This window comes from Acanthochromis polyacanthus, chromosome 10 (assembly GCF_021347895.1).
Source record: "Acanthochromis polyacanthus isolate Apoly-LR-REF ecotype Palm Island chromosome 10, KAUST_Apoly_ChrSc, whole genome shotgun sequence".
In the NCBI taxonomy this organism is placed as follows: domain Eukaryota; kingdom Metazoa; phylum Chordata; class Actinopteri; family Pomacentridae; genus Acanthochromis; species Acanthochromis polyacanthus.
Window position 1 is genome coordinate 28,427,199 of NC_067122.1, and position 9,140 is coordinate 28,436,338.

Sequence of the window (9,140 nt, forward strand, 5' to 3'; positions counted from 1 at the left end):
TTATTCTCACTCCTGGAGACAACAGAAGAATACACTCTGAAATGGGTCTGGAGAAAGTCTTATTTAATAAATAAATAAATAAGTAAATAAATAAAGTCAAAATAAGACTTTCTCCAGACCCATCTCAGAGTGTATCCTTCCATTGTCTCCAGGAGATAAGATATTAATATGTTCTGTAAATAAGTTATTGTGGCATTTTATAATAATGCCAGGCGGGGAGTGTATTGTAACTTTCACTTATTTGTTTGAACCACCAGGGCCTCTAGGGGGCATAATTGCCTTAGGCGTCGTTGTTTGCAGTGAGTGGTCATATGATGCTGCCTCAGCCAATGATTGGCTGGACAGGAAGTGCTAACAGCTTCATTAGCGCGAGAATGCTAGCCTCTTTTCACCGTCTGCCAGTTGGTTCCCTCTGAGTGACAAAATAAGTGAGTAAAGATGATGATGATATTGTTGGAATGTATATTTGTAGTTGCCATGATATATTTGTAGTGTTGTGAGTGTCAATCTGTTATTATGTTAACAATAATAGTCGCGGTTTCAGGATTTGAGGTAGCTCCAGGGTAGTTTAGCTTTAGCTTTGATTCATCTTACGTACCTTATTGCTTACCAGTCACTTGTAGTGGTTTTCTTATGTAAATTAATTCAAACCTACCTGTAATACTGATGTGTTTGAAGTCTTAAGCAATTTGTACTGTTATTGACCAGCGTGTTCTGTATGTTTATTTCAGTTTCACTCTTCTCTGGATTAAAATCCGTTCAACTACCACACTGGCCTGTTCCTTGGAGGATGCAGTACAGGGGAGAGTTTAGCTGACTGTGAATCCTATTATAGGTCAGGAGTCACACTGGATGTAACAGTGCAATGAATATCATACATTTACATTGGAAATAAATGTCCTTCAATTAGACATTGTCATGCAAAAGTTGGATTTCAATTTAATGATGTTCAAAACCTTGTTGAGTGTTTTGTTGATGTTGGTTTCTAAATGTTTTTTGACACTCAGCTCCAAAGATTAAAGCCTTGTACGGCTCACAAGCTGCAACAATTCACACATTATCAACTATCTTTCTGACTAAACTAAGATAAAAAGTGAAAAAAACTGTCTGATTCCTGCATCATGAATGTCAATCTTTTTGTTTTTTATGACAGTAAACTGAATATATTTGGGTTTGACATTTTATTATCCAAAACAAGAAATGAATTACTGGAGAAGACAATCAACAGATTAATGGACAGAAAATGTGTTTTCCAACATATGTGGCTGAATTACTCCAACCTTACAAGATACATACAATTTTAATTCAATTTTATTTATATAACACCAATTGAAACTGTCCTCATTGAAAAAACGACCACATAGGTCGTCTGTACACACCCTTATTACGACCGAGTGTTATGTTTTGACGTTAAGCGACCTCTAGCGGTTGAGTAAATATCGACACTAAGGTGTCTCAGCTGAAACGTCACCATGAACAAACTTTGACCTAACACTAAACCTAACCATAACCATAACCATAACCATAACCCTAAACCCGTCTTGCGAAAGTGAGGGAAAAGCCGTTTCACGAATTAAATCCCATAATGCGTTCCTGTCTCCTGTAGGGACGCTAACCTAAATACGCTCTCATGGGTCGTATTCAGGGGCACATTACATACGACCTGTGTGGTCGTATGAGTTTAAGGACTTGTTGCACCAATTACAGGTCAAATTGTCTCAAGACGCTTTATTTTTATATTTATTTGTCATAATTAGAATATGACAATTCAAGAAATTTAAGCCTCTTGACTAATCCAATTTATTATTTGTTTTTTAAGAGACTAATGAACAATTAAAATAACTTTCTCCACTAAAACTAATAAACCTGAAGTCAAAAAGAAGGAACAGTTTTAAATCCTGCAGTCCCACGACGGCAAGAATAAAGTTTGTCAACAAAAACTAAATCTGCTGGTGGATTCCAATAAATTCCTAATAAATGATAAAGTGTGATAATAAAGGTTTTTGGTGCTAAAAATCTCAAAGTAAAGATATCAAGTTGAACATCTGGATGGAGGCTGATAAAAGCTGACCTCCCTTCATTTCTCTGGAGCCGACTCCATGGATTTTAGGGATGCTGGTTAAAGACCTGGGGCCCGTTTCATGAAGCAGAGTTTGTCTGAGTTTGTTAACCCTGAAATGAGGAAAACTCAGAGTTTTCCGTTTCACGAAGCGAGGTAACTCTAACCAGGGAATGCGGGGTAACTCTAGCCTGTTTCACAAAGAGGGGTAACTTAAACTCTCGGTCAGTTACGCAGTAACAGACTCTATGACTCTAACCTGTTAAATTCATTTTAAATCATATTCTGTTAATGACATTGTGCTGCAACCTCAGACTGGGATTAGTCATTTGAATTCCTTTTAGGATTTCCCAGTGTGATTGGATGCATAGATGCACATACTTCCCCATCACAGCTCCCTCACATCATGAATAGGAAGTCCATTCACAGCATAAATGTGCAGGTAGGCTACAGGTAGACTGACTACGGTTTCTAAATGTTAAAGACTGCATCATAGTTCAACATCTGTCATTCTCTGCACTGTCCTAGTCCTAGTCCTAGTCTAGTCCAGTTCCGGTCCAGTCCTGCTCCGCCCCCGGAGGGGCCCTCAGTTCCTGCTCCGCCCCCGGAGGGGCCCTCGTCGGTCCAGCTGCCGGTTCCCTGTCCAGCCCCCAGAGGGGCCCTCGTCGGTCCAGCTGCCGGTTCCCTGTCCAGCCCCCAGAGGGGCCCTCGTCGGTCCAGCTGCCGGTTCCCAGCCCATCCCCTGGAGGGGCCTTGTCGGTCCAGCTGCCGGTTTCCAGCCCAGCCCCCATTTTCCTGTCCAGTGCCTGGGCCATCCTCCGGAGCGGTCCTTTGAGCCTGTCCAGCCCCGGCCTGTCCATCTCCCGGGCCGTCCTCCGGAGTTGTCCCTCCCACCCATCCCTCGGGCCATCCCCCGGAGCGGTCCCTCCAGCCTGTCTGGCTCCAGCCTGTCCGGCCCTGGCCTGTCCAGCCCCCTGGCCGTCCTCCGGAGTTGTCCCTCCCACCCGGCCGAGCCCTACCCACCCATCCCTCAGGCCACCCTCCGGATCAGTCCCTCCAGCCGTACCCTTGCCGGTCCCGGAGATGCCCCGCCGGTTCCCCGACCAGCCCGCAGTGCGCCAGGAGGTGCACATTGAGGGAGGGGTACTGTCAGGGCTCCTCCCTCTCCTGCTTGGCTCTCAGCCTAATTAGTGACAGCTGCAAAGGAGCACAGCTGGCCCTGATCAATAATCAGCACTGCATAAAAGCCTGGCTCTTTCCACAGAGCAACGCTGGGCCATTGACTGAGATTCCTCGCATGGATTACTCTGTTGTCTGGACTTATCAAACCCTGCATATCCTTCACCTGCTCCGTCTCCCTCAACCCTGCCCCACCTCGTATCCTGGACTTCTGTAAGCCGTCTCTCCCTGTTTAGGTTTGGTTTAGTTTTCATGGCGGTCCTTGGCCGTCGCCTTTTGTTAGTTTAGCTTACCTGTAATTAGTTTTTGCTCAGTTTATTTCCTGTGCCTCCCATTGAATATTCCCTGTTCTTTTATTATTAAAACCTCTTCAATAATCATCCACCTGTCTGCCTGCTGCTTGGGTTCTACACGCCCGTTTCCTAACACTCTTACCTTACTCACTAAACTCCAGTGCCATGGAGGACTCCAGTAGTTGACATTTCCTGCTGCAACCTTCTCTTTTTCAGCTTTCTTCCACGTCCGATCGCTCCCGACCTGGTTTTTGTTGACGTTTTTGACTCTTTTTCCGAGCTTTGACCAATCCAAGAACATGAAGTACATCATCGGCAGCGTAACCAATGGAGGGAAAACCACCCTCACCAACCGCCTGATCAAGAACCTGCCCAACTGCTGCATGGTCCATCAGGATGACTTCTTCAAGCCCCAAGATCAGACTGAAGTTGGTGAAGATGGCTTCAACAGTACGATGTCATCACTGCTCTGGACATGGACGCCATGATGAGTACAATCTACGTGTGGCTGGAGAACCCGGTGAAGTTTGAGAAGTCTCATGGCGTTAACACCCTGGACACAGAGATCGTCCTGAAGTCCAACCACAAGGAGGAGGAGGAGACTCACATCCTCATTGTGGAGGGCTTCCTGCTTTACACCTACAGGTCTTTGATGGACGTGCTAAACCAGTGTTACTTTATTTCCATCCCATATGAAGAATGCAAAAAGAGGAGGTGCTCTAGGAAGTTCACGGTGCAAGAACCCCCCGGCCTGTTCGATGGCCACGTCTGGACCATGGACCTGCAACACAAGAACACTCACTGTCAAAGATTATTGAGAGCAGATTTTGGTGATTTCTATGCAGAACACTGTTTGCTGAGCTGTGAACTATTAAATGACTTAAGGATATGGAAGATTGCTACTGCTTATTATTGTTCTCAGGTTTATTATTAAATGTATAGAGTGTTGCTTATTGTATTTGATTTAAGAATATGGAATATTGTTACTGTTATTGTTCTCAGGTTTACTATTAAATGCATAGAGTGCTTCTTACTGTATTTTAAAATTTACATTACTGCACAGAACATTTCAGATTGTTTTACCACAGATCAAGGGTACAGATTGTTGTTCACTGTGTATTGGGTAGTACTCATTTTGATTTAGACTGATTAGCATACAGAACCCTATGATTTTTCTTGTTTACAGCTGAGAACTAGTTGCTAAAAGTACAGAATATTATTTCTTATTTTAGGTGTGATAATTGTCAGTAAACCTTCTAAGAAGTGGAAATTGACAGGGTTGTATATAGTGCTGTTCTTGCACAACATTAGTCACTTAATTGCCCTCGGGATAGTGTCGTTGAGCTTACTAGTTTTACATAACAGGCAGATGCTGCATCTAATGATGCTGTAATTCACATAAACAAGGAAACATGTCCATCATAATTTGAATGTTAACAGTCAAAAATGAAAAGGTCATATAAAACTTTCCTATTGAGTTAAAGAGCCAAAAAACCCCATGAAAAATACCTTTTAAAAGCGAGAGGTCAGTAGCAGCTTTCATTTTTTCTTACAACTTTTCGGTGGCCCCCCAAAATATCTGCTGTACCCCCCAACTAAAATTAATCTGGATCCACCCCTGGTTCAATTGTTTACATTTTTCAGATTTAGGCATTGTTAACGATGTCTATAAGTTGGTACAGGTTGTTCAGTCTTTTTTTAAGTTCTGTACTTTATTTTAAGATTTACAGTTCTATAAAAAGTTCTTTAGAAAAAATATGTTGCCAAAATGTTTTTTGAATCGTACTGAATTTATTTGGTTTTGATAGTCAGTTATTAGTTACATGCAGACACTAATAAAACTAGCAGGTTTCATCAACATATAGCTATCGCACTAATTCAGGTTTGACATTATGATGTTCTGGACCTTTGCTTTAAAACAGTTTCTCAGACTGGACCACCTTGAATTTTAGTTGAATACCCCTGCTCAACTGGATTGCAATTGTTTTTTCCAAATTGTCAACAAGTTTGTATAGGTCTCTAGGGATGTTTTTGAATTTTGTTCTGAAAATCCAAACTCTCTGTCAGTTTTTTTTGTCATTCAAAAATTAGTGCTTGATCAAGTCAAGCTAATGGTCATTTTGTAGTGAAAAAGTTGACTTCGCTTAGGACTTATTTTTGGCCAAATCAAAGTAAAGTTACTGCTATTGATTATCTTTGTAGATTCTTAGTCATCCAGGTCATGTTAATTGTAGAAGCTTCAGTATATATTTTTTCCATCTTGTTTTATGAGACAATTCCAATCAAACTCCTGGTGAAGTTTGTAGTGAAAATGCTGGTGTAGCAGAGGATGGTTTTGATCAATCAACCTCTGGGTTATGGGCCCAGCATGCTTCCACTGCACCACTCTGCTCCTCTGGACTCTAGATGGGAGTCCAATCAGAGATCTCCTGATGATCAGATCATGTTTGAACTAGTTAACCACGCCTGACGTGTACGTCAGCGGGGTTACTGCATTCGCTTCGGTATCTGGCTGACTGGGTAAGTATGTATGTGTGTATGTCCGTTCAGATATCTCTGCAAGTGCTGAAGTCAGGATAATCAAACTTGGCACTGAAGGTCGGTCTAAGGCCCCCTGCTCAGTTGTGGAGTTAGAGGTCAGCAGATCAAGGTCAAGGTCACAGGGGTCACTTAGCACATTTCTTGCATATTGCATCATTAACCACGCCTGACGTGTACGTCAGCGGGGTTACTGCATTCGCTTCGGTATCTGGCTGGCTGGGTAAGTATGTATGTGTGTATGTCCGTTCATGCATGTGGGTGGTTCTGCCATCTACTGAGGGCTCGTCGAGTTGTTCTACTATTGATACCAACATTAAGTTAGGCAAAGGGTGAAAATAAAGTAAAACTGAGTTTGTCCTCAGCCTCCAAATCACTGAATCCTCTCTGCTCTCTAAAGAGGACAGATTTGTAGATTTCTACAAATCTGTCGTGATTGTTGTTTTGGATCCTGTGTGTTCTGTGGGTCGCTGAGTGGGATCTCCGTGGATCAGAGGTCTCTGTCATTGGGTTCTGAAGTGCATTATCTGCAATGTTGAAGAAGTTCAACTCTTAGTCCTTCAAAGTGTGCTGTAGTGGGGTGTTTATTGGTATTCCAGCATACAGTGAGCTTTCCAGCACAGAACATGAGTCTGTGAAGGTAAGCAGACTCACGTTTTATAGGGATGATCAGAGAGTCAGAGGTTAGGGAGGGGGTATGAAGGTATTTCAGGTGCAAAATGTTTGAGGACCTGTAACATCGAATTTGTAGTTGTCTACATTGAATTTGTCTGTGTATCAACAAATCTGATTTCCCACGCTCTATGAGTTGTGTACTTGTAAAATAACTTCTTGTATGTGCTGATTTTTTTCTTCCCACAAATACAACACAAAAATACACATTCACAAAATCGTAATTCCAGGTGCACAAATCACATTTACAGGTACACAAATCCTTCTCGACAAGTCACATATTTCAACACTGACACGCTCACATTTTGCACCTATTGTTGCAGCACACTAAGTGCAAAACATACTTGTGCACCCGTATTGTACGAAGTGAAGTTGAGGTGAGAATTTGAATATGTGCAAATCTCAATGTGAATTTGTGCAATAAGTTTGTGAAATAATTTACCACGAAAATAGCTGTGTCCTCTAACACACGAACACAAATTGCTACTTAAAACCATTCGAATCCTCCCCATGAGTTACACATTCTCTGTTTTCTACAGGTGCAAATCAGAAATCGTACTTCCGGTCCCGCTGAGACATTTGGTGCAAAACTACAAAACGATCTGTGTATAAATTCTACACTCTGAGATTGACAGACTTTTCGGCCAGTCAGAGAGACACTTTGCAGCTCAGATGTCCCCGGTTCACATCCCCACCTTCCCAGGATCTTCCTGCATGGAGTTTGTATGCTCTCTCTGTGCATATGTAGGTTTTCTCCGGGTACTCTGGCTTCCTCCTGCAGTCCAATTACATGCTGAGGTTAATTGGTAACTCCAAAAATTGTCCATAGGACATCCTGGACAGGTCCTATGGTGGCCTGTCCAGGGTTTCCCTATACCTTCAGCCAAAGTCAGCTGAGATAGACTCCAGCCCCCTGCAGCCATAATGAGGATTACGTGGAGTATAGATGATGGATGGTTCATGGTTCCATCATTTTCACATTTCTTATTCTATCTCACCTCGTGACTCTATAAATTAATCTCAAGTCTCTCATGCTCTGACCTTCTCTTCATCAGCAGCCACATCTCAGCGCCGTTTTGTTTTCTGTTCAGGTTTTAACATTTTTGAGCTGACGATGGTAAAATGGAGGTAAATGTGCCCCAGCTTTGATTACACTTAATGATATTCAACAGAAACATGTTGCTGTCAATGGAATAATCACAATGTGGGCTCTAATTCTAATAGAAACTAACATGAAACTGGAGATTATTGAGAGTGTGAAGGACAAACTAAGTTCCATTAACGTCCATTATATCGGGAATGAGACAGACGTAGCTATCTGTATTTGTAGATATCATTAGAGGGAAGAGAAGTAAGTTTCTGAATGAGTCAACTTTGTTAGTGTTGGTCATATTTGTTCACTCAGAACTAAAGGCTGAAGGGGCATTTTCTAACCAGATGATAGAGGTTGTATATCAGAAAAGCAGCTGTGTGTTTATTTAAGTTGGAGGACTTATTGAGCAAGCAGACGTTCCTCTAGGTTTTCCTTCTAAATAGAGAGCAGCTGCTATGATTTACCAAACAGCAGCAAGAAGAGGAGGAATAGCCCAGACCTGGAGGTGATTAACGAAGAAACAGAGGAGGAGACCAAGGAGGAGACCAACAAGAAGACTCAGATAACACGCAAAAACACACACAAAAACACACATCGACACCAATACTGGTTTTGCTGTCTTTGCCACATGAGCCACTTTCTGTTACGTTAATCTCACCTTAAAATACTCAGAATTCAAATTCAGATATTAATGTAATTCTGATGTAAACTTACCTTTAAAATTAGCATAAAACCTGAATTAAAACGTAATTCTTATCTTAAAATATCGTAAATGATGTGTTTTTTAAAAAAGACTGTATTTTTAATAATCATAATAATGACAATATTATTATTAATGATAACAATAATAATTTAACCTCTTAGGATTTTTTTCAAAAAGAATGTATTCTTGTAATTATTAATAATAATGATGATGACAATAATAACAATAAAAATGTTATTCATAATAATAAAAACAATAATATTACTAATAATAATAACAACAATAATTTAATCTCCTAGGCTTATTTTTGAAAAGAGTGTATTTTCAATAATAACAATAATAATAATAATAATAATAATAATAAAAACAATAATATTTTACCTACTAGGATTTTTTTCAAAAGAGTGTACTGTTAATAATAAGAAAAAAATATATAATAATAATAATAACATTATTGATCATATTAAGAATAGAATAGAATAGAATAGAATAGAATAGATCTTTATTGTCACTGTTACAGAAAACAATGAAAATCAGCTTGGTAGTCTCCAAATAGCAGCATTGAAAACAGACTATATAAAACACCCTAAATTATATACAACA